At 40.5% G+C, this 25138-nt stretch overlaps 1 long non-coding RNA gene and 1 pseudogene across 1 annotated transcript; one reads left to right on the forward strand and one right to left on the reverse strand.

The window, feature by feature from the left end:
• Positions 1-462: 462 nt before the first annotated feature.
• LOC108175119 (uncharacterized) lies at positions 463-3229 on the forward strand. Its single transcript, XR_001791943.3, has 3 exons — positions 463-735; positions 2582-2625; positions 2922-3229. It is a non-coding gene; the product is annotated as an uncharacterized lncRNA (long non-coding RNA).
• Positions 3230-13888: 10659 nt separating this feature from the next.
• On the reverse strand, positions 13889-24764 carry LOC139192033 (uncharacterized; annotated as a pseudogene).
• Positions 24765-25138: the final 374 nt, after the last annotated feature.

A 25138-nucleotide genomic window follows, 5' to 3' on the forward strand; every position in this document is an offset into this window, starting at 1 on the left:
TCTTAAAAAACAGCTATGAGATAATGTGATTCCATAGATTGAACAACCTCTGGTGACCGATGATGGCCTGGCTTAGGAAATACCTGCAACAATTCTGTCTAGAAGGATGTACAAAAAGGGGAATGCAACAGGGGTTCAACTTCTAGTGCAATGGAATGGAAAGGAAGTTGTTGATACAACTTGGGAAGACTTTGACGAGTTCTAGAAACGATTTCCAGATTTTACAGTGTAACCTTGAGGACAAGGTTATTCTGAAAGGGAAGGCATTGTTATGATCTTGTGATTACTTCGATCACAAGTATCAGGAAATGGGACTAAATGTAATAAGTGAGTTAGGTTGAAGGGTTATTTTGCTATTTTGTAATTCTGTAAGGAAAGTTTGTTCACAATTTCTGTTTTGTATTGCCTTGTGGCAGGTTTCACATATGTATTTGGTTACCTATAAAGCCATATGGTCTCTCACTTCGAACAGTTAGAAAAATATAATACAATTTTACCAAATTTGCTTCTGTTGTTCCTCTCATCTTCCTCCACCGCCATATCTGATCTTGCAAGCAGGTTAAGGTCTGAGCCTCACCGGATTTGACTGTTATTAGTGAACCCCAAATCTTGAACCACCATGCGAATCTCTCCCTCTCTCTTTCCCGTAGACCACCACGCGAATCTCTCCCCCTCATTCTAAACGACGGGCCACCACGCTCTCGAAGCCGACGCGAATCAAGTCCCAAAATCAAGGTAAGGGTTTCTGATTTTCGATGGGTTTTTGTTATTTAGGGTTTAGGCTCAAATTGCATGTTGATATCTGAGTACTTTGTTGAAATCTCCAAATAAAATTGGATGTTGGTTCTGGTTTAGGGTCAAATTGCTTTTTTCGTTATGTGTGTTTTGTGTATGAACGTGGAGGAAAATGCTAACAATTTCTGGGCACTGTTCAATTATTTCTTGGCATCCATCTTCAATAGCATCATCTCTTTTGTTCGTTTGGGACCATGACATTAATGCCCCCATCCATCCACCCTCAGTGTTTTGTAGTTGCATGAGTTGAGATCCTTGGACTGGTATCAATATGTTTCCAGGTACAAGAAAAACTTGACAAGGTTGGCATATGAACTACATTTTGAATGCGCATGCTGGGTGGGGACTTGTAAAATTTATGATTAACGATTGTGATTTGATTACGATGAGAATATTGAGTAAAATAATTTCATTGTCGATCTTAGTAACTGAAGTAGTTAAGAGTATTTGTTCTCGATTTTATTGTCCTGTTTGATTATTTTCACTCTAGGACTTTAGCTAGGATGATACCCGTTTTTTCTTCACTGTTTTGTAGGTTCACAGCGAACTTAAACTCAAGTGATTAAGAACAATTATTTCTGCATTTGAGACTTTAGGTCTGATTATGTCTTTCCATTGTCGCTTGTATAGAAAAAGATACTCAACACCTAAACTTATAGTGATGGGATGGTTGGGATGATAGTATGTATTGAAGGTGGGGGTTTCTAACTTGGACCCTCAACAAATCACAAAGAAAGAAACTCTCCCTATGGATCTGCCATTGACATCTTCTTGATAATTTACAGATTCGTTTTAGTTAAAAACTAATAATTTCTTAATAAGACGTAAGTTTGTTAAGAATATTGGTGTTTGTCAAGTTGATAAGTAGTAGATAACTACTTATGTTGTTGTCTAGTCACAATCCTAGAGCAAATGACGGAGAAACAAACTAGGAAGTGAGTGAGAGTGTAAACTAACTGAGTGAGTTGGTCACAGTTCTTGAATAAGATTACATCAACTTTTCTCTGGTATGTGAGGTCATGAAAAAATAATTGCATATTTTTTGTAATTGCTCCGTTGAATACGAGGTCAATGCTTGGCAAGTGATGCCAAGGCTGCCAAGAAGGGTGGTTGAAAGGTAGTTTAATGGTTTAGTTGTGTTGGAATTATTGTGTATCGTGGACTTTACCTTGGAATGTACGATTCTCTAAAACCTGTGGTTTTAACTGGTGGCCTGCATGATAGCTTCTTTGCTAGCTTCTTGTTTTCTTGTTGGGATGGGGAATTATGATTGGTGCTAGATTAGCTTCTTACCCCCATTGACACAGTGCGCCACGGATGATGATGACCTAAGGAGCAGCAGTTAAATATGGTAGCTCTTTGGATGCATTTAAGCAAAATATAAAAAACGAGGGTGCTAAGTCATTGTTTAAGGGTGCTAGAGCAAACATATTGCGTGCTGTTGCAAGTGCCAATGTGGTTGCTGGCTATGACAAGTTGCAAGTCCTGATAATCCCTCTTAATTGGAGTCGTTGGGTTACAGGGCAAGATTTTCATAAATTCATTATTCTTTCTCATTCTTTCGATAGCGTAGTGGTTAGTTATCTTTTGCTCAGTGAAAATGTTTGCTTTTATGTTCTTTTTCGTTGTTTGCATCAAGAAATACTTCCCCGTCTGATCATGTTCTCCATCTTAACAATCTTTTGTTGTTGGTGCTTGTGTAATTAATGAAAAGTAAATCAAGTTAGTTGTTCTGAGTTTATGCACTTAATTCATAATTATTGAACTTTTTTCATTGAATTGTCAGGTGAGCAATTTAAAGTTGAAGAACCCCATCCAGAGGTAAGGCAGGTAATACTATGACAGAAAAAAATGCACTTTGATTTCGCAAAAGTTCATTTCCACCGTGAGCCGTTTATTTTCGAACATAGGTTTTCTGGTTTGTTTGTTACATTGGCTTGCTATGTTCAGGTGAGCAATTCATAATAGTTGTTGATGGGGTAGCAAGTGCTTTTATGTTTCCACATGTTTGTATGGATTTGTTATTAGAAAGTCATAGTTACAGGGATGAATAATTTTGAGTTATGTGTGCTTGTTATCTGGTTGACCTCTGAATGGAAGTCCTTTTACGTTTTTAAACGTCCTAGGGCGAGCAGATGAGGGCGCAGATGATGGCCCAGAGTGACCAGATGAGGGCGCAGCTGAGGGCCCAGGGCGAGGAGATGAGGAACTATGCTGGGACGGTGAGAGACCTTGTACAAACCATACAGATGTCCGGCCTCCAAATCTCGCTACCACCACCTCATCTTGCTCCATCTTCAGAGCCACCTTGCCTTGCCGATACCCAGTAGCCTGATGTATTAAACCTAGTTCACTTGTAGTTTTTTCTTTTTGTTCGGACATCTTGTATGTACATTTTCATATATTTTATAATTAAATACTTTTGCTTGGTTAATTAATTATTCTTTAGAATTTAATTACAATATTTATCAAAAAAAAATTATTTTTGACCAAAACAAAAATAATTTTTATAAAAAAAAGGGGTTTGCGCGACACATGCCTATGTCGCGCAAAGCCACTTTGCGCAATGGACGTTCTGCGTTGTGGAAAGCAGTTTTGCGCAACGCACGTCCTACGTCGTGCAAAGTCACTTTGCGCGACGCAGGACGTGCATTGCGCAAAGTGGCTTTGCGCGACGTAGGATGTGCGTCGCACAAAACCGCTTTTGCGCGACGCACGTTACTTGTTCGTCGTGCAAACCCTACGGTCATTGCCTTGGTGCGACAGTCAGTGCGCGACAAAGGTTGCGTGGCGCAAACCCTTAGGCAACGATTTTTGACTTTGCGCAATGAAGGTACGTATGTCGTACAAAGTATTTTTTTTACTAGTGATAATTCGTACATGACTATAATATTTCTTCTTGTTGTGGTCTAATAGGCCCACACTTGCTACCTCTTTTTAAAATAAGAAAGGGAAATTAAAGCAGCAGAAACAAGCTTAAAAGATATTTAGAAGCAAGAAAGCATGCATTAGGATTAGGGATGAAAAGGACTTGGTCAAAGAATATCAGCACCCATCAGTACTTTTCGATGTTGTGTCATTTGAAACTTCATCGGCCTTCTTCAGTTCTGCAAAATGTTCAAGACCTAGGGCTTTTAGGTATAATCCTCCTTCCTTTTCACCTTCTTTTTCAAATGCTACTAGCAAAGTTGAGTTGATAACTATATAATTATGGAATACATTATCAATGATTGTTCCCTCTAGGATTTTCCTTGTAGCAAATTGACAAAAATAAGATCCACCTTTTATTAGCTTCTTTAAAAAGTTTTTTTTGTATAAAATATCATGTATTAGTATAATACTTTCTTTACAAAAAAATATTATGTCAAATTATTTGGGTGGTATATATCCATTGAACTGCATTTTGTAATTTTGAATTTAGCTAAGTTGGTTAGAACAATAGTAATTTCCTTTATGTACTTAAGTTGAATCTCAAATTTTAGTAATTTAGTCTGAATTATCTTATCTTTTTTCTAGAAAAAGTAAATAAAAAAACATCATTTTCATTGGAAAATGAGGATGATTTCACCTCGTAATGCCCTATAAAATATATATATATATATATATATATATATATATATTGAAAATGGAAGATCAAGTAAAATTAATCAAATTTTTGTAATTTAGATGAATTAATCTGAATTATCCTTTTTTTCTCAAAAAAAAATAAAAACATCATTTTCATTGGAAAATAAGGATGATTTCACCTTTTAATGCGCTATAAAAAAAATAAAAAGGTTTTTATCACAAATGATTAATGAAATTGACCCACCCAATCAAGATGGTCCCTGAAATTGAAAATCGATCAATGTAGTCCCTGAAAATGGCTGTTGCAAATCAATATGGTCCTTCCGTTACAATTCCATTAAAATTTCTGTTAAGTGCTGATGTTGCACTTAAATGAGTCCCACAAATTTAATTAAATATTATTATGTGAATAAAAAATATTTAAATAATAGAAAATAAAAAAGAAGGAGGAGATGATTGAACACTGTTCATCATCTTCTTCCCCTCCTATTCACGTAAATGATGACATTGGAAGGAGAAATCCCAAGCTTGAAATTGGCAAGCCAAGCGAGGAAGAAAGAGGACGGGCCGCCGAGAAACATGGTGGTCAGATTGAGAGGGAGGTAGAAGAAGAAGAATGCAACGGGTAGGATGGTAAGGAGTCTAGTGGTGCCCGAAGAAGTGAGCTTGCTGACGGTGTGAAAGTAGGATAGTGATGCCACAACCAAAATCCACACTATGAAAAAGTTTGGGATTTCTCCTTCCAATTTCATCATTTATGTGAATATTTCTGTGAATAGGAAAAGAAGAAGATGATGAACAGTGTTCAATCATCTCCTTCTTTTTTTTTCAAGATTTTAATTATAAAAAATAACAATTGTTTTTTATTATTTAAATATTTTTTATTCACATAATAATATTTAATTAAATTTGTGGGATCTATTTATGTGCCACATCAGCACTTAACGGAAATTATAACAGAATTGTAATGGAATGACCACATTGATTTGCAACAACCATTTTCAGGGACTACATTGATCGATTTTCAATTTCAGGAACCATCTTGATTGGGTGGGTCAATTTCAGGGACAATTTGTGATAAAAACCCTAAAAAAATATCCATATATATTGGAACTCGAAGATCAAGCAAAGGAAATTAAAGTGATGGAAATCTGTCTTCTTAGGAGAAAGCAAGAGAGCTAGACTAATTAAAGTGGGAAAAAACTTTACATGAATTTTAGTTTATTGCTTCAATAATGCTTTAAAAACTCCGCATGTGTAAGTTTATCTTACATTGCCGGTCCCAAGCCCGGATAAAGGAGGAGGGGGAGGGCGTGAGGTAGTCGACAGCCAGCACTCCTAATTTACGTCGAATCCTTATGAAAATGAATCCAGAACGAAATCGCGCTAAAGCTAGGGCATCACCCGTAAGTGGCGCACTATGTGGCCCAAGCACAGTGATAAGTGAGCAAGGGTCGCTGTATCTCCATCGGCACCCGGATGCAGTGTTAAATGAGTAAAGGGGCCATAGAAACTTCTTTTCGAACGACTCCACTCAAAGTTGTTTGGGAGCATATGCTCCTATCAACTTTACACATGACACACAAAAGAAGTACTTTGATCCTATTAGGCGGGGGAGGTTGAAGAAGCTAGGACAGAAGGGTAGAGTTCAAGAGAGTAGAATGCGTTTAGGAACGTGGAATATAGGAACCCTAACGGGAAAATCTATGGAAGTAGTGGAAGTTATGTTGAGGAGAAGGATAAATATTATGTGCCTACAAGAAACTAAGTGGGTTGGTCTTAAGGCAAAGGATCTAGAAAACTCAGGGTTTAAACTCTGGTATTCGGACACAAATAGAACGAGAAACAGTGTTGGCATCATCGTGGACAAGACCTTGACACAAGATGTTGTAGATGTCAAGAGGGTAGGAGATAGAATCATGGCAATCAAGATTGTAATAGGACAAGAACTCATCAATGTGATTAGTGCGTACGCACCTCAAGTAGGGTTGGATATGAGTTCGAAGGAGAAATTTTGGGAAGACCTTGGAGACTTGGTGCAAGGAATTGCTCGGACGGAGAAGTTATTTATAGGAGGAGATTTAAATGGACACGTGGGCAAGGAGACAGGCAACTATGGAGGTTTTCATGGTGGCCATGGTTTTGGGGAGAGAAACGAGGATGGGGAAGCTATCTTGGATTTTGCAATGGCATATGATCTCTTCTTAGCCAACACCTTCTTTAAGAAGAGAGAAGAACATGTGATCACCTACAAGAGTGGGTCGTCAAAAACACAAATAGATTTTCTTCTAATAAGGAAAGGGGATCGTATAACTTGTAAGGATTGCAAAGTTATACCGGGAGAGAGCTTGGCTAATCAACATCGCTTGTTGGTGATGGATGTACATATCAAAAGAGTGAGAAAAAAGAACAAGACTTGGAAGTGCCCAAGGACTAGATGGTGGAATCTAAAAGGAGAAAAACAAGCCATTTTCAAAGAGAAAGTAATCACCCAGTGTGTGTGGGATAGAGAGGGGGAAGCTAGCCAAAGGTGGGATTCCATGGCTAGTTGTATACGAAAAGTAGCAAAAGAGGTATTAGGAGAGTCCAAGGGCTTTGCTCCACACCAAAAGGAATCTTGGTGGTGGAATGAAGAGGTACAAACAAAGGTGAAGGCTAATAAGGAATGTTGTAAAGCCTTATACAAGGATAGGACCGATGAAAATGGTGAAAGGTATAGAAGAGCGAAGCAAGAGGCGAAGAAAGCTGTGAGAGAAGCTAAGTTAGTGGCTTATGATGATATGTATAAGCGACTAGATACCAAAGAAGGAGAGTTGGATATCTATAAACTAGCTAGAGCAAGGGACCTAAACCAAGTGAGGTGCATCAAGGATGAAGATGGAAAGATTCTTGCTACAGAGAACGCGGTCAAAGACAGATTGAGAGTTTATTTTCATAATCTTTTCAATGAAGGACATGAAAGAAGTACTTCTTTAGGGGAGTTGAGTAACTCAGAAGAGTGTAGAAACTACTCCCTTTATCGTCGAATCAAGAAGAGAGAAGTGGTTGTAGCTTTGAAGAAGATGAAGCATAGAAAAGCAGTGGGCCCAGATGATATACCGATCGAAGTGTGGAAAGTTTTGGGAGAGACAGGTATAGCATGGCTCACTGACCTTTTCAATAGGATTTTGAAAACGAAGAAGATGCCAAATGAGCGGCGAAAGAACACTTTGGTGCCTATCTACAAGAATAAGGGCGACGTACAAAATTGCATGAACTATAGGGGTATTAAGCATATGAGTCATACAATGAAGCTCTGGGAGAGAGTCATTGAGCATAGATTGAGGCAAAAGACACGGGTTTCGGACAACCAATTTGGGTTCATGCCAGGGCGCTCAACCATGGAGGCAATCTATCTCTTACGAAGATTGATGGAAAGATATAGAGAGGGGAAAAAGGATTTACACATGGTCTTTATAGATTTGGAAAAAAGCGTATGATAGGGTCCCAAGAGACATTCTCTGGAGGATTTTGGAGAAGAAAGGAGTACGAGTAGCATATATCCAAGCTATAAAGGATATGTATGAAGGAGCAAAGACTGCCGTAAGAACTCATGAAGAACAAACCGAAAGCTTCCCCATAACTGTAGGATTACATCAAGGCTCATCCTTAAGTCCTTACCTTTTTGCGTTGGTAATGGATGAGTTAACAGGACATATTCAAGGTGATATTCCTTGGTGTATGCTTTTCGCAAACGATATAATGTTGATAGATGAAACTCAGGAAGGGGTAAATGTGAAGCTTAACCTTTGGAGAGAAGTATTGGAATCTAAAGGTCTTCTCCTAAGCCGATCAAAGACAGAATATATGGAGTGCAAGTTCAGTCCAAATGGAGGCCAAAATGAGTTAGGGGTGAGGATCGGAGATCAGGAAATACCAAAGAGCGACTGTTTTCGCTACCTAGTATCTATCTTGCAAAAGAACGGAGAATTAGATGGAGATCTCAACCATAGAATACAAGCTGGATGGATGAAGTGGAAGAGTGCATCCGGCGTGTTGTGTGACTGCCGTATGCCACTGAAGCTCAAGGGAAAATTTTATAGGATGGTAATAAGGCCAACGATGCTGTGTGGCACAGAATGTTAGGCGGTGATGCATCAACACGTACACAAAATAGGTGCAGCGGAGATGAGGATGCTTCGTTGGATGTGTGGGCACACGAGAAAGGATAAGATTAGGAATGAGGATATCCGAGGTAAAGTAGGAGTAGCCAAAATTGTAGGAAAGCTGAGAGAAAATCGGTTACGGCGGTTTGGACACGTGCAAAAAAGGCCTACTGACGCTCCGGTTAGAAGATATAACTACGGGATAAAGGTTCAAGGCCGAAGGGGTAGAGGAAGACCTAGGAAAACTTCGGAAGAAACTCTAAGAAAAGACTTAGAGTACTTGGATCTAACGGAGGATATGACACAGGACCGAGCACAATGGCGTTCTAAGATTCATATAGCCAACCCCACTCAGTGACTTGGATTTTTCAAGTCTCCAACCGAGAAGTTTTCCTCACTCGAGAAATTAAGGGAACACTACCTTAACCTACATGCTTCACTCACAAAGCTTTAACATACAAGCTTCAACAAAATAAAAATTCAAAGAACTTAGTGAAGAAGGCTTTGGTGTATTTAACACAATACGTTGAAATGAAGCAAAGCTTATTTATTGATATCTCCAATAAGTTACAAATATGTACATATACATGAGTCAAAATAAACAAACAAGAGGGGGCCTTCACAAAGGTTGCTTAGGAGAAGTCTCAGCAGTCGGTAGAGCCCCAGAAAAAGAAGGCACCGGAGGGTGATCACTCGGAGCCTCAGTACTGGACTGAACCCTAGAAGGAAGAGGCATCAGAGGCTGATCATTTGGAGCTTCATTACGCGGTACAGCCCCAAAAGACGAAGGCAATAAATGCCTTTGGAACAAACCCACAAACCTCTGATGATCAAGTAAAATCTGACCATCAGATTCCTTCATCTGGTCAAGCTTCCTCTTCATGTTTGTAGCATAGTCATGTGTGAGCCTATGCAACTGTTTATTCTCATGCTTGAGCCCTCTAATCTCTTGCTTGAGACTCATCACTTCAGCCGCCAATGATTCAACTTGGCGGGTTCAACCAAATAGGCATTGGGCCATATTCAACACAGAACCTGCACACTGAACACTGAGAGCCAAAGAATCCTTAACAGCCAACTCATCAGACCGTTTGGAAAAAAGTCTGTTATCTTTGGGAGTGAGAATGTTCCTGGCCACCACCGCAGCAGTTATATCATTCTTCATCACAGAATCCCCAACGGTAAAAGGACCAGTAGTGGATAAGAAGGATGGGCGCCATATATTGTCTGGAGAAGGCGCGGCTGCCTCTTCACCAAGGTTCAAGTCAAAATGACGGTCGGAAGGGCCAGACATTTTCAAAGGTGTTGAAGAGAGAAGAGGTCGGACAAATCAAGATCTTAGAAGTGCAAGAAGGGAGCTTCTACTGGTGGAGATTCAAGTGTGCTTTGGAACTTAATGCCAGCCTCTATAAAAATCTGCACTCGACGAAGCTTCAGAAATCGAAGAGGTACCTATTCAGAAATCGAAGAGGCATTTGCTTTCTCAAAAGATGGGCTTCTCAGAGACCATGAGGGCCGATCTCAGAGATCGAAGAGGCGTTTGCTTTCTCAAAAGCTGGGCTGCTCAAAGACCACGAGGGCCGATCTCAAAAATCGAAGAGCCGCTTGCTTTCTCAGCCTTGTCAGCACCTGTCACATGCACATTCAGCTTTGCGGAAATTATGGGCAATCTGTCGAAGATTTCTGGTGAAGTAGAAAGCACGTGGATCTTACTGTTCAATCATCCACTTTCCACACGCAACATCAGCTCATGGGTACCACAGATAACTTTGCCAAAGATCTCTGACAAAGTTTAGACACGTGAAGCTTGCAGCTCCCACTACATCGCTATGATCAAGAAGGGTAAAAGAATAGCAAAGAAACACCTTTGAAGCTCCCTGCTGGATAATTGGAACAGCCCCACTGCTAGATAATTGGAAAGTCCCTGTGTGTCAACCTCTGTGCTCCGTGGCAAGGTAAACTAGCAAAAATGCCCAACCTTTACTCACATTCGAGAAAACACTCCCAACAAGATTGCTTGCTCAAAAATAGAAGAGGCACCGCCCTCCGAATCTCGAAAGCCAAACTCCCAACAGAATTACTTTCTCAAAAATCGAAAAGACACCGCTCTCCGAAGTTTCAAGAGCCAGACTCCCAGCAGGATTGCTTTCTCAAAAATCGAAGAGGCACCGTTCTCCGAATCTCGAGAGCCAGATCCCCGACAGGATCGCTTGTTCGAAAACCGAAGAGGCATCGCTTTCTCAACTTCGAGAGCCAGATCTCCTTGGATAAAGCTTGTCTATAATCTTCACACGCAACATCAGCTTTCCAGATACCACAGACCACTTTTTCAAAGTGCTCTGACAGAGTTAAAACACGTGAAGCTGGCAGCTCCCACTACAGTGCTATGACTAAGAAGGGTAAAGGAATAGCATTACTACTTGTTGTTAGGAAGACTCCTATATATGTCGACCTCCATCCTCAACGGACAGACAGACCTGCAAAAATGCTAAACCCTTCCTCATATCTGAGAGGGCACTCCCAACGAAGCCTCTCGAAATACTCAGCTTTCTTTCCCCCCCAATAATACCTCTGCAAACAAGCTACACCAGAGCAAGAATATCTCATATCATCAGGGTTAAAAGCAAGAGTATCCCATATCATGCTTTTTCCCTGTCTTTTCCCTTGGCCTTGTTCTTACCTACAAGACAAGGAGAAAGAGGGCAATCAGTCAGCACTTGGAATCAAGCTTCCAGTCAGGAACTGACTACCTGGAACCCCTTACCTAATTACTTACCTGGCATTGCTCTCGAGTACTCATCTTCAACATCTTATGGTTCCAGAGAAGATACCACATCTGCCTGAGGAACAGATAGGGCAAGTGAGAAGGATACAAGGAAGCATGTGGAGACAAGCGTAACAGAACATGTGCCGATACTTCCACTACTTTGTCAATAACAAAAGTATCACATATCAGCAGGGTCGAACGTACTCTAGATTTGATGGACTTGTTTTGACCCTCAAATTCTTCATTCGGCCTTATACTCTGGAGGAAACTAGAAAACCCTCCAGCTCAGTTCAAGAATAAGCCTATGGAAAGTTACTTCTTCAAAAACAAAAGTATCTCATATCATCTCTTCTCCTTTTTTTCTCTTTATCCTTCATGTTGCCTATAAGATAAGGAGAATGAGAACAATCAGCCGAAACTCGAAATCAAACTTCTGATCTGGGGCTGATTGCTTGGAGCTTTGATTGCTTACCTTGTCTGTCACCTTTTTCAGCAGATCGCCTAGCTCAGCGACTTGGGGGACTCCTACTACATGGTTTGTATCGCGCTTGACCAAGCCTGAAACTACAAGTAGGCTTCAAGTGAAATTGATACATTACCTTGTGCATCTCCACCAATTAAAGATACCACCCCTGGACGGAGGAAGAGTACTTCCAGAGAAGATGCCACATCTACCTATGAGACAGATAAGGCAAGTGAAGATGATACCACACTTCGGTACTTAGAAGTTTCATGATTACTCAGCGGCTTGGATCTTGCAAGTCCCCAACCGAGAAGCTTCCCCTCCAACCAGGAGGCCAATCACAGAGCGACACGACATCAGAAGCCAATCATAGCGCGACACGTGTCAACATCGAAAGCCAATCACAAAACGACACGTGTCATGTCAGAACAAGGCTAGAAACTCTCTTCTATAAAAGGAGATCATTCTCCCAAAATATTTCCTAATACCATTTGTACTAAATCATTCACTTGTACCCACTAAAAGAGAGCTTGAACCTATGTACTTGTGTAAACCCTTCACAATTAATGAGAACTCCTCTACTCCGTGGACGTAGCCAATCTGGGTGAACCACGTACATCTTGTGTTTGCTCTCCTGTCTCTATCCTTTTACATACTTATCCACACTAATGACCGAAGCAATCTAGCGAAGGTCACAAACTTAATACTTTCTGTTGTACCAAAGTCCTCACTGATTTTGTTCATCAACAATCTTTAAGTCCTTACCTTTTTGCATTGGTAATGGATGAGTTAACAGGACATATTCAAGATGTTATTCCTTGGTGTTTGCTTTTCGCAGATAATATACGATTGATAGATGAAACTCAGGAAAGGGTAAGTGCGAAGCTTAACCTTTGGAGAGAAGTGTTGGAATCTAAAGGTCTTCGCCTAAGCCGATCAAAGACAAAATATATGGAATACAAGTGGGATGGATGAAGTGGAAGAGTGCATCCGGTGTGTTGTGTGACCATCGTATGCCACTGAAGCTCAAGGGAAAATTTTATAGGACGGCAATAAGGTCGGCGATGTTGTATGGCACAGAATGTTGGGCAGTGAAGCATCAACACGTACACAAAATGGGTGCAGCGGAGATGAGGATGCTTCGTTGGAGGTGTGGGCTCACGAGAAAGGATAAGATTAGGAATGAGTGGGTTAGACATGTGCAAAAAAGGCCTACTGACGCTCCAGTTCGAAGATGTGACTACGAGACAGAGGTTCAGGGCCGAAGAGGTAGAGGAAGACCTAAGAAAACTTTGGAAGAGACCCAAGAAAAGACTTAGAGTACTTGGATCTAACGGAGGACATGACACAAAACTGAGCGCAATGGCGTTCTAGGATTCACATAGCCGACCCCACTTAGTGGGAAAAGGCTTTGTTGTTGTTGTTGTTGCTGCTTCAATAATGCTTAAAAGTTGGGAAATCTTTCTTTTAAATTGCAAATTTGCAATGCAAAATGGGGCACGTAAGGCAGGACCCTGCAATTGCTATGTTTTTTTGGAACTAACAACTACAGAGCCATCTGCTTCAACAAAAGCCGAAGAAAGACTAGTGCAAATTGCTTAAAAATGGTGTGCTTAGTTAAAAATCATACAACTTTCAAAACGTGTAGACACTCTATTTACTATATTTTATAGGTGATGGACCACTTTTGCACTGATACACAGATGAATAAAAATTATATACGACACGATAGCACGGTGCCGTGATTCTTCAAAAAAATTTAAGAGCTCAAGTCGTATCTTAGCATATCTGTAACGCATTCACACAATAAGCACGTGTTTTGTAAAGGGTCAAGTTAGTGTTTATTCGTCAAACACATTTTAACACAACAGAGACATGAAATGATAATTATGCTAACAGATTCATATATCTTAACACGTTTAGTTAATGGATCGGGTTTAAATCCAGGATAACTTCATACAATGCAACACGAACACGAAAAACAAAACACATGAAATACTTCTTTTCTTAATATTTTGTTTTTTTAGAAATATCACATTGCTTTGGATTGTGGTTAGTCTAAAGTCTCCTTCCATAGACCCCCAGAGACCAATTATTGACAAGGGAAGAACAAAGAAAGGAGAAAAGTGCCTATCTTTGCATTTGCAGTGATGGAATTGAATTGCATTTTTCATTGATAGAAAGAAATGAAAAGATAACAAAAGGAATCAGGAAAGGAGAGTTCAAGCGAGTTATAAAGGATCAAAGATGTACATTCCAATGAAAAATAACTTCACTTTTACATGGGGGCTCCCAAACCCGCTAATGTTTGAAAGCAGCAGCTATTTTCTTCTGAACCAGCTCCACTCCAAGGCGAGGAGATAATCTGGGTAGAGTTTCCTGAACAGGAAAATAATATTTTCGTCAGATGAAACTACAAATGTGATCTGCTATAACAAAAAATTATAGATTGTTTCGTTAAAATAATGTTGACATGCTAATTGAATGGTAGAGTGAGGAAACAAGCGCAAGTAGTAAGTCTTGCACTATCTACAAAATATCTTAGCCATGCTAAAAGGAAACGAACAGGGTAAGTAAACTTGAGATGATTCAAGCAAGATAGGCCACCTCATAGAGGCAATTCCATCTATTATTGAGTTGGATGTTGATTTGATAGTCAATCCACTATCTAAAGCAAAGTAATTGCTTGATACTCGAAGCAAAAAATATACATATCTTGAAAAGAGACTAACAACTAAAGCCATATCATCGCAATCATGCACAACAGCACAGGGAAAAAAGCGAATCCTAATCAGATATCTATTACTGAAAAAAAATTGATCATGGATCTTACAACTAACAGATGGCAAAAAAAAATATTTGACACACCCGATAGCAAAGAGAATCTGCATCCGTCGTTAGGCATCTAGAGTAAGAATCAAATGTGTCACAAGATAGTTCACAGCAGCGGGAACAAAGAAAAGTAAGAAAGCAAAAACGAAGAATGATATTTGAAAATAATCCCTTTAGAAATTGATTAGAAAGGGTAGTATGTACTCTGGGAGCACCAACTAGAAAAAATATGAAAAAGATAAGGGTGTGTACACATTGATTCAAAAGTAAGAAAATTATTAAAGGGTAATGGCTCACATTATATGATTGTTGCATGTGCATACGAAGCCTAAGCCAATTTTAATCAATCGTAACGAAGATTAATTGGTTTCACCACTTCAGCATCCAATCAATCAGCTGGTATTGAAAGCAGTTTTTGTGCAAACAAGTTCATTAGACCAAAGTTCCAAAACAAATAAACAAAAAAAAACAAAAAAACAAAAAAAGGACGACGAATCCTAGGCAGCATTTACAAATTACATTACCAATCACTCAGCTCCGCATTTAACCAAATAGGGCTAGCTCACAATCCAAGACACAACGGACTATCAAATGAAATGGTCCACTTGATAACTTTACAAAAAGTTTCATGGGATGTCCATTCCTTTCAGCCATATACAACAACAACAACAACAACAACAAAGCCTTTTCTCACTAAGTGGGGTCGGCTATATGAATACTAGAACGCCATTGCGCTCGGTTTTGTGTCATGTCCTCCGTTAGATCCAAGTACTCTAAGTCTTTTCTTAAGGTCTCTTCCAAAGTTTTCCTAGGTCTTCTCTACCCCTTCGGCCCTGAACCTCTGTCCCGTAGTCACATCTTCGAACCGGAGCGTCAGTAAGCCTTTTTTGCACATCTCCAAACCACCGTAACCAATTTTCTTTCATCTTTCCTTCAATTTCGGCTACTCCTACTTTATCTCGGATATCCTCACTCCTAATCTTATCCTTTCTCGTGTGCCCACACATCCAACGAAGCATCCTCATCTCCGCTACACCCATTTTGTGTACGTGTTGATGCTTCACTGCCCAACATTCTGTGCCATACAGCATCGCCGGCCTTATTGTCGTCCTATAAAATTTTCCCTTGAGCTTAAGTGGCATACGACGGTCACACAACATGCCGGATGCACTCTTCCACTTCATCCATCCAAATTGTATTCTATGGTTGAGGTCTCCATCTAATTCTCCGTTCTTTTGCAAGATAGATCCTAGGTAGCGAAAACGGTCGCTCTTTGGTATTTCCTGATCTCCGATCCTCACTCCTAACTCATTTTGGCCCCCATTTGCACTGAACTTACACTCCATATATTCTGTCTTTGATCGGCTTAGGCGAAGACCTTTAGATTCCAACACTTCTCTCCAAAGGTTAAGCTTCGCATTTACCCCTTCCTGAGTTTCATTTATCAACACTATATCGTTTGTGAAAAGCATACAATAAGGAATATCATCTTGAATATGTCCTGTTAACTCATCCATTACCAACGCAAAAAGGTAAGGACTTAAGGATTGTTGATGCACAAAATCAGTGAGGACTTTGGTACAACAGAAAGTATTAAGTTTGTGATCTTCGCTAGATTGCTCCGGTCATTAGTGTGGATAAGTATGTAAATAGATAGAGACAAGAAAGCAAACACAAGATGTACGTGGTTCACCCAAATGGCTACGTCCACGGAGTAGAGGAGTTCTCATTAATTGTGAAGGGTTTACATAAGTACATAGGTTCAAGCTCTCCTTTAGTGAGTACAAGTGAATGATTTAGTACAAATGACATTAGGAAATATTGTGGGAGAATGATCTCCTTTTATAGAAGAGAGTTTCTAACCTTGTTCTGACATTGACACGTATCGTGTTGTGATTGGCTTCCGATGTTAGCACGTGTCGCGCTATGATTGGCTTCTGATGTCAACACATGTCGCTCTGTGATTGGCCTCCTGGTTGAAGGAAAACTCTTCTGGGTCCTTGACGGTGTAACGTTGACCAGTGCTCGGTAGTTTCGGGATTGGTCAAGTATGGTACAAACAGTGCTCCCCTAAGTTACCGAGTGAGGGAAGCTCCTTGGTTGGGGACTTGCAAGATCCAAGCCGCTGAGTAATCACGAAACTTCTAAGTACCGAAGTGTGGTATCGTCTTCACTTGCCTTATCTGTCTCATAGGTAGATGTGGCATCTTCTCTGGAAATACCCTTCCTCCATCCAGGGGTGGTATCTTTAACTGGTGGAGATGCACAAGGTAATGTCTCAATTTCACTTGAAGCTTACTTGTAGTTTCAGGCTTGGTCAAGCGCGATACAAACCATGTAGTAGGAGTCCCTCAAGTCGCCGAGCTAGGGGCTCTGTTGAAAGAGGTGACAGACAAGGTAAGCAATCAGAGCTCCAAGCAATCAGCCCCAGATCAGAAGTTTGATTTCGAGTTCCAGCTGATTGTTCTCATTCTCCCTATCTTGCAGGCAGCATGAAGGATAAAGAGAAGAAAAGGAGAAGAGATGATATGAGATACTTTTGCTTTTGAAGAAGTAACTTTCCACAGGCTTATTCTTGAACTGGGCTGGAGGGTTTTCTGGTTTCCTCCAGAGTATAAGGCCGACTGAAGAATTTGAAGGTCAAAATAAGTCCATCAAATCTAGAGTACGTTCGACCCTGCTGATATGGGATACTTTTGCTGTTGACAAAGTAGTGGATGTATCGGCACGTGTTCTGTTACGCTTGTCTCCACATGCTTCCTTGTATCCTTCTCACTTGCCCTATATGTTCCTTAGACAGATGTGGTATTTTCTCTGGAAGCATAAGATGTTAAAGATGAGTACTCGAGAGCAATGCCAGGTAGGTAATCAGGTAAGGGGTTCCAGGCAGTTAGTTCCTGACTGGAAGCTTGATTCCAAGTGCTGACTGATTGCTCTCTTTCTCCTTATCTTGCAGGTAAGAATAAGGACAAAGGAAAAGACAGGGAAAAAGCATGATATGGGATACTCTTGCTTTTAACCCTGATGATATGAGATATTCTTGCTCTGGTGTAGCTTGTTTGCAGAGGTATTATCGAGGAGAAAGAAAGCTGAGTATTTCGAGAGGCTTCGTTAGGAGTGCCCTCTCAGATATGAGGAAGGGTTAAGCATTTTTGCAGGTCTGCCTGTCCGTTGAGGATGAAGGTCGACATATATAGGAGTCTCCCTAACAACAAGTAGTAATGCTATTCCTTTACCCTGCTTGGTCATAGCACTGTAATGGGAGTTGCCAACTTCACGTGTTTTAACTCTGTCAGAACACTTTGAAAAAGTGGTCTGTGGTATCTGAAAAGCTGATGTTGCGTGTGAAGATTACAGACAAGCTTTATCCAAGGAGATTTGGCTCTCGAAGTTGAGAAAGCGGTGCCTCTTCAGTTTTCGAACAAGCAATCCTGTCGGGGATCTGACTCTCGAGATTCGGAGAACGGTGCCTCTTCGATTTTTGAGAAAGCAATCCTGCTGAAAGTCTGGCTCTCGAGATTCGAAGAGCGGTGTCTCTTCGATTTTTGAGAAAGTAATCATGTTGGGAGTCTGGCTCTCGAGATTCGGAGGGCGGTGCCTCTTCGATTTTGGTGCAAGCAATCTTGTTGGGAGTGTTTTCTCGAATGTGAGTAAAGGTTGGGCATGTTTGCTAGTCTACCTTGCCACGGAGCACAAAGGTTGACACACAGGGACTTTCCAATTATCCAGCAGTGGTGTTGTTCCTTTACCCTTGTGGGTAATAATATGGTAGCTAGACCTTCAAAATTTATGTGTCTAAACTTTGTTAGTGCTGTTTCTTTGCTATTCTTTTACCCTTCTTGGTCATAGCGATGTAGTGGGAGCTGCAAGCTTCACATGTCTAAAATTTGTCAGAGATCTTTAGCAAAGTTATTTGTGGTACCCATGAGTTGATGTTGCGTGTTGAAAGTGGATGATTGAACAGTAAGATTCACGTGCTTTATACTTCACCAGAAATCTTTGACAGAATGCCCGTAATTTTCGCAAAGCTGAATGTGCATGTGATAGGTGCTGACAAGGTTGAAAAAGCAGGTGCCTCTTCGATTTCTGAGATCGGCCCTCATGGTCTCTGAGCAGCCCAGCTTTTGAGAAAGCAAGCGCATCTTCGATTTCTGAGATCGGCCTTCGTGGTCTTTGAGCAGCCCAGCTTTTGAGAAAGCAAACGCCTCTTCGATTTCTGAGCAGGCGCCTCTTCGATTTCTGAAGCTCCGTCGAGTGCAGATTTTTATAGAGGCTGGCATTAAGTTCCAAAGCACACTTGAATCTCCACCAGTAGAAGCTCCCTTCTTGCACTCTAAGATCTTGATTTGTCCAACCTCTTCTCTCTTCAACACCTTTGAAAAATGTCTGGCTCCTCCGACCGTCGTTTTGACTTGAACCTTGTTGAAGAGGCAGCCACGCCTTCTCCAGACAACATATGGCGCCCATCCTTCTTATCCCCTACTGGTCCTCTTACCGTTAGGGATTCCGTGATGAAGAATGATATGACTGTTGCGGTGGTGGCCAGGAACCTTCTCACTCCCAAAGATAACAGACTATTTTCTAAACGGTCTGATGAGTTGGCTGTTAAGGATTCTCTGGCTCTCAGTGTTCAGTGTGCAGGTTCTGTGTCTAATATGGCCCAACACATATTCGCTCGAACCCGCCAAGTTGAATCATTGGCGGGTGAAGTGATAAGTCTTAAACATAAGATTAGAGGGCTCAAGCATGAGAATAAACAGTTGCACCGGCTCGCACATGACTATGCTACAAACATAAAGAGGAAGCTTGACCAAATGAAGGAATCTGATGGTCAGATTTTACTTGATCATCAAAGGTTTGTGGGTTTGTTCCAAATGCATTTATTGCCTTCGTCTTCTGGGGCTGTACCGCGTAATGAAGCTCCAAATTATCGACCTCTGATGCCTTCTCCTTCTAGGGTTCTGTCCAGTACTGAGGCTCCGAATGATCACCCTCTAGTGCCTTCTTTTTCTGGGGCTCTACCGACTGTTGAGACTTCTCCTAAGCAACCTTTGTGAAGGCTCCCTCTTGTTTGTTTATTTTGACTCATGTATATGTACATATTTGTAACTTATCGGAGATATCAATAAATAAGCTTTGCTTCATTTCAACGTATTGTGTTAAATACACCAAAGCCTTCTTCACTAAGTTCTTTGAATTTTTCTTTTGTTGAAGCTTGTATGTTGAAGCTTTGTGAGTGGAGCATGTAGGTTGAGGTAGTGTTCCCTTAATTTCCCGAGTGAGGAAAACTTCTCGGTTGGAGACTTGAAAAATCCAAGTCACTGAGTGGGGTCGGCTATATGAATCTTAGAACGCCATTGTGCTCGGTCTTGTGTCATGTCCTCCATTAGATCCAAGTACTCTAAGTCTTTTCTTAGAGTCTCTTCCAAAGTTTTCCTAGGTCTTCCTCTACCCCTTCAGCCCTGAACCTCTGTCCCGTAGTCGCATCTTCTAACCGGAGCGTCAATAGACCTTCTTTATACATGTCCAAACCACCGTAACCTATTTTCTCTCAGCTTTCCTACAATTTCGGCTACTCCTACTTTACCTCGGATATCCTCATTCCTAATCTTATCCTTTCTCGTGTGCCCACACATCCAACGAAGCATCCTCATCTCCGCTACACTCATTTTGTGTACGTGTTGATGCTTCACCGTCCAACATTCTGTGCCATACAGCATCGCCGGCCTTATTGCCGTCCTATAAAATTTTCCCTTGAGCTTCAGTGGCATACGGCTATCACACAACACGCCGAATGCACTCTTCCACTTTATTCATCCAGTTTGTATTCTATAGTTGAGATCTCCATCTAATTCTCCGTTCTTTTGCAAGATAGATCCTAGGTAGCGAAAGCAGTCGCTCTTTGGTATTTCCTGATCTCCGATCCTCACCCCTAACTCATTTTGGCCTCCATTTGCACTGAACTTGCACTCCATATATTCTGTCTTTGATCGGCTTAGGCGAAGACCTCTAGATTCCAACACTTCTCTTCAAAGGTTAAGCTTCGCATTTACCCCTTCCTGAGTTTCATCTATCAACACTATATCGTCTGCGAAAAGCATACACCAAGGAATATCATCTTGAATATGTCCTGTTAACTCATCCATTACCAACGCAAAAAGGTAAGGACTTAAGGATGAGCCTTGATGTAATCCTACAGTTATGGGGAAGCTTTCGGTTTGTCCTTCATGAATTCTTACGGCAGTCTTTGCTCCTTCATACATATCCTTTATAGCTTTGATATATGCTACTCATACTCATTTCTTCTCTAAAATCCTCCAAAGAATGTCTCTTGGGACCCTATCATACTCTTTTTCCAAGTCTATAAAGACCAAGTGTAAATCATTTTTCCCATCTCTATATCTTTCCATCAATCTTCGTAAGAGATAGATTGCCTCCATGGTTGAGCACCCTGGCATGAACCCGAATTGGTTGTCCGAAAATCATGTATCTTGCCTCAATCTATGCTCAATGACTCTCTCCCAGAGCTTCATTGTATGACTCATTAGCTTAATACCCCTATAGTTCATGCAATTTTGTACGTCGCCCTTATTCTTGTAGATAGGCACCAAAGTGCTCTTTCGCCACTCATTTGGCATCTTCTTCGTTTTCAAAATCCTATTGAAAAGGTCAGTGAGCCATACTATACTTGTCTCTCCCAAGACTTTCCACACTTCGATCGGTATATCATCTGGGCCCACTGCTTTTCTATGCTTCATCTTCTTCAAAGCTACAACCACTTCTTCCTTCCTGATTCAACGATAAAAGGAGTAGTTTCTACACTCTTCTGAGTTACTCAACTCTCTTAAAGAAGTACTCCTTTCATGTCCTTCATTGAAAAGATTATGAAAATAACCTCTCTATCTGTCTTTGACCGCGTTCTCTGTAGCAAGAATCTTTCCATCCTCATCCTTGATGCACCTCACTTGGTTTAGGTACCTTGTCTTCTTTTCCCTTGCTCCAGCTAGTTTATAGATATCCAACTCTCCTTCTTTGGTATCTAGTCGCTTATACATATCGTCATAAGACGCTAACTTAGCGTCTCTCACAGCTTTCTTCGCCTCTTGCTTCCCTTTTCTATACCTTTCCCCATTTTCATCGATCCTATCCTTGTATAAGGCTTTACAACATTCCTTCTTAGCCTTCACCTTTGTTTGTACCTCCTCATTCCACCACCAAGATTCCTTTTGGTGTGGAGCAAAGCCCTTGGACTCTCCTAATACCTCTTTTGCTACTTTTCGGATACAACTAGCCATGGAATCCCACATTTGGCTAGCTTCCCCCTCTCTATCCCACACACACTAGGTGATTACTTTCTCTTTGAAAATGGCTTATTTTTCTCCTTTTAAATTCCACCATCTAGTCCTTGGGCACTTCCAAGTCTTGTTCTTTTTTCTCACTCTTTTGATATGTACATCCATCACCAACAAGCGATGTTGATTCTCTCTTCCGGTATAACTTTGCAATCCTTACAAGTTATACAATCCCCTATCCTCATTAGAAGAAAATCTATTTGTGTTTTTTACGACCCACTCTTGTAGGTGATCACATGTTCTTCTCTCTTCTTAAAGAAGGTGTTGGCTAAGAAGAGATCATATATCATTGCAAAATCCAATATAGCTTCCCCATCCTCGTTTCTCTCCCAAAAACCATGGCCACCATGAAAACCTCTATAGTTGCTTATCTCCCTGCCCACGTGTCCATTTAAATCTCCTCCTATAAATAACTTCTCCGTCTGAGCAATTCCTTGCACCGAGTCTCCAAGGTCTTCCCAAAATTTCTCCTTCGAACTCGTATCCAACCCTACTTGAGGTGCGTACGCACTAATCACATTGATGAGTTCTTGTCCTATTACAATCTTGATTGCCATGATTCTATCTCCTACCCTCTTAACATCTACAACATCTTGTGTCAAAGTCTTGTCCACAATGATGCCAACACCGTTTCTCGTTCTATTTGTACCCGAATACCAAAGTTTAAACCCTGAGTTTTCTAAATCCTTTGCCTTAAGACCAACCCACTTAGTTTCTTGTAGGCACATAATATTTATCTTTCTCCTCACCATAACGTCCACTACTTCCATAGATTTTCCCGTTAAGGTTCCTATATTCCACGTTCCTAAACGCATTCTACTCTCTTGAACTCTACTCTTCTGTCCTAGCTTCTTCACCCTCCCCCATCTAATAGGATCAAAGTACTTCTTTTGTGTGTCCTGTGTAAAGTTGATAGGAGCATATGCTCCCAAACAACTTTGAGTGGAGTCGTTCGAAAAGAAGTTTCTATGGCCCCCTTGCTCATTTAACACTGCATCCAGGTGCCAATGGAGATACAGCGACCCTTACTTATTTATCACTGTGCTCGGGCCACACAGCGCGCCACTTACGGGTGACGCTCTAGCTTTAGTGCGATTTCGTTCTGGATTCATTTTCATAAGGATTCGACGTAACCGATGAGTGCCGGCTGTCGACTACCTGACGCCCTCCCCCTCCTTCTTTATCCAGGTTTGGGACCGACAATGTAAGATAAACTTACACAGGCGGAGTTATTCATTTCAGCCATATGATTCCGAAAAATTTTAATCATCAGGATAGAAGAATTTATGAGATTCATCAAATCATAGACATTCAAACCCAACATACAGACATTAAAATCATCTTATTTGAATGCCATCTTAATTGTTTCTCAAATGATTGCATTCTCGTCAACAAAGAACTGATTCAACCATTTAGTGTCAATAGCAAGATATTAAATCTGTCTTTGGTGTCACGATGGGCATCAAAGCTTTCACTAATTGCGCCAGGTTAATGGAAAACTACTATGAAAGCAAATGCAACATAAAGGATACAGTAATTTGATAAAAGGGAGCATTATCAAAATATATTTGTTTATTAGACACTTTATATTACTAAATAAAATAAGGTAAGTTGAACAATGATATTAAGACAAGAAATTCAAGTAATAATAAAATATGTACAGAAGGAAAGTAGTCTACTTTGGAAGTAGGCCTCATATTATGATATGGATCAGCCTATCAGGCTTAACAGGTACCTCAACCCTTATACAGCCCGAGCTAAACTCTGTTGGGATCGCTGAAACCAAATCAGCCATAGGTATGTGAAAACCAAAGGACAGTTGCTTTAGGTCCAGTCTAGGCTTGCGTCCGGCCAGGATAGCTTCCCTTATTTGCATTGCTTGTGATATTTGGTGAGGCAACACATTACTATATTGGACTACGGACATGTAGTATGTACTACGTAAATTCAAAACTTGTGATCAAGTTTTGAGTGCTTGTGTGATTTCAGTTTCTTCGTTTATTCTAAAAATCCCCGAAAGCGCACATAAACTCAGTACGACAGCTTCATGTGAATGCATCCTTTACACACAACCCAAAAAAAAAAAAAAAAAAGGTCTCTGGTCATGATCAGAAGTTCAATGTTTTAGCTTTAAATATTTCTTTTACTTAAGTGGCGTTCCTCAACTTGGAAAATTCCCGGGATTCTGTTCGAACAATAATAAAGTTTAAGTTCCAACTCACTTAGTAGAACAAATAAATTACTGTATTTGTAAGCTTTTCCAATGCAAAACCAGCACATTGCACAAATTAATCTTGAAATTAAAGCCAACCCAACAAACTAAATGGAAGAAACTAACCTCAGTGCCATCAGACAACACTCTGGCCAAAACTGGTATCTCATACTGGTAAGCTCTTTCCCACTCTGGATTGCTCGTAATATCCCTCACCTGAGCAAAACCCAACACAGCAAACTCCATTGAAACCAGAGAAAACCAAAAGCTTGAGATTATAAATGTTATTAGAGAATAAAAAAATAAAAAATAAAAAATAAAAAAACTTGGTGGGTTTACCTGCAAATCGACGTCGTGGAGGGAATCAGGGCCGGAAAGTAAGAAAGCGGCCTGAAGTTTTTCTTTGAAGCCATCGCACAATCAGCATCCGGACTTCGAGTAGAGAATGAGTGCTCGTGAAGGCTTTGAAGAAGAAGAAGAAGACGAAACGGCAAAAGGGGTGAAGACCCACCTCATCTTGTGCGGTGTTAGGAACAAATTCGAGGCTGGCCTTGCTGCCAGTGCCATTGTCACCGTCGCCACTGCTGCAATGGCCATGCTAACAAATTCTTAGCAAAATGGGACAGGCCCAATTCAGCGAATCGGCCTAGCCCATGCAAAAAACTACCTGAATTATATATGTCGAACCACAATCACATACTTCATGTTTTAAACATTTCAATTTCATACATCAACTTATGAATTTGTTACAATGTCATACCTCCATTAAGTTTTCTGTCAATTTGATTGGTAAATGATGACGTGACAAGAGCCGAGCCCACTCTTTCACCTACTAGAATACAAATTTAACTAATTAATAATTTATTTATTTATGAATAAAAATTAATAATTTATATTAAAATTAATAAACATTAATAATTTAGCTATTAAATGATGACGTGGGGAATAAGTGGACCCCGCCCATGCCACGTTATCATTTAACAGCCAAATTGACAAAAAAACTTA

Source organism: Malus domestica, chromosome 15 (genome assembly GCF_042453785.1).
Source record: "Malus domestica chromosome 15, GDT2T_hap1".
NCBI classification, from domain to species: domain Eukaryota; kingdom Viridiplantae; phylum Streptophyta; class Magnoliopsida; order Rosales; family Rosaceae; genus Malus; species Malus domestica.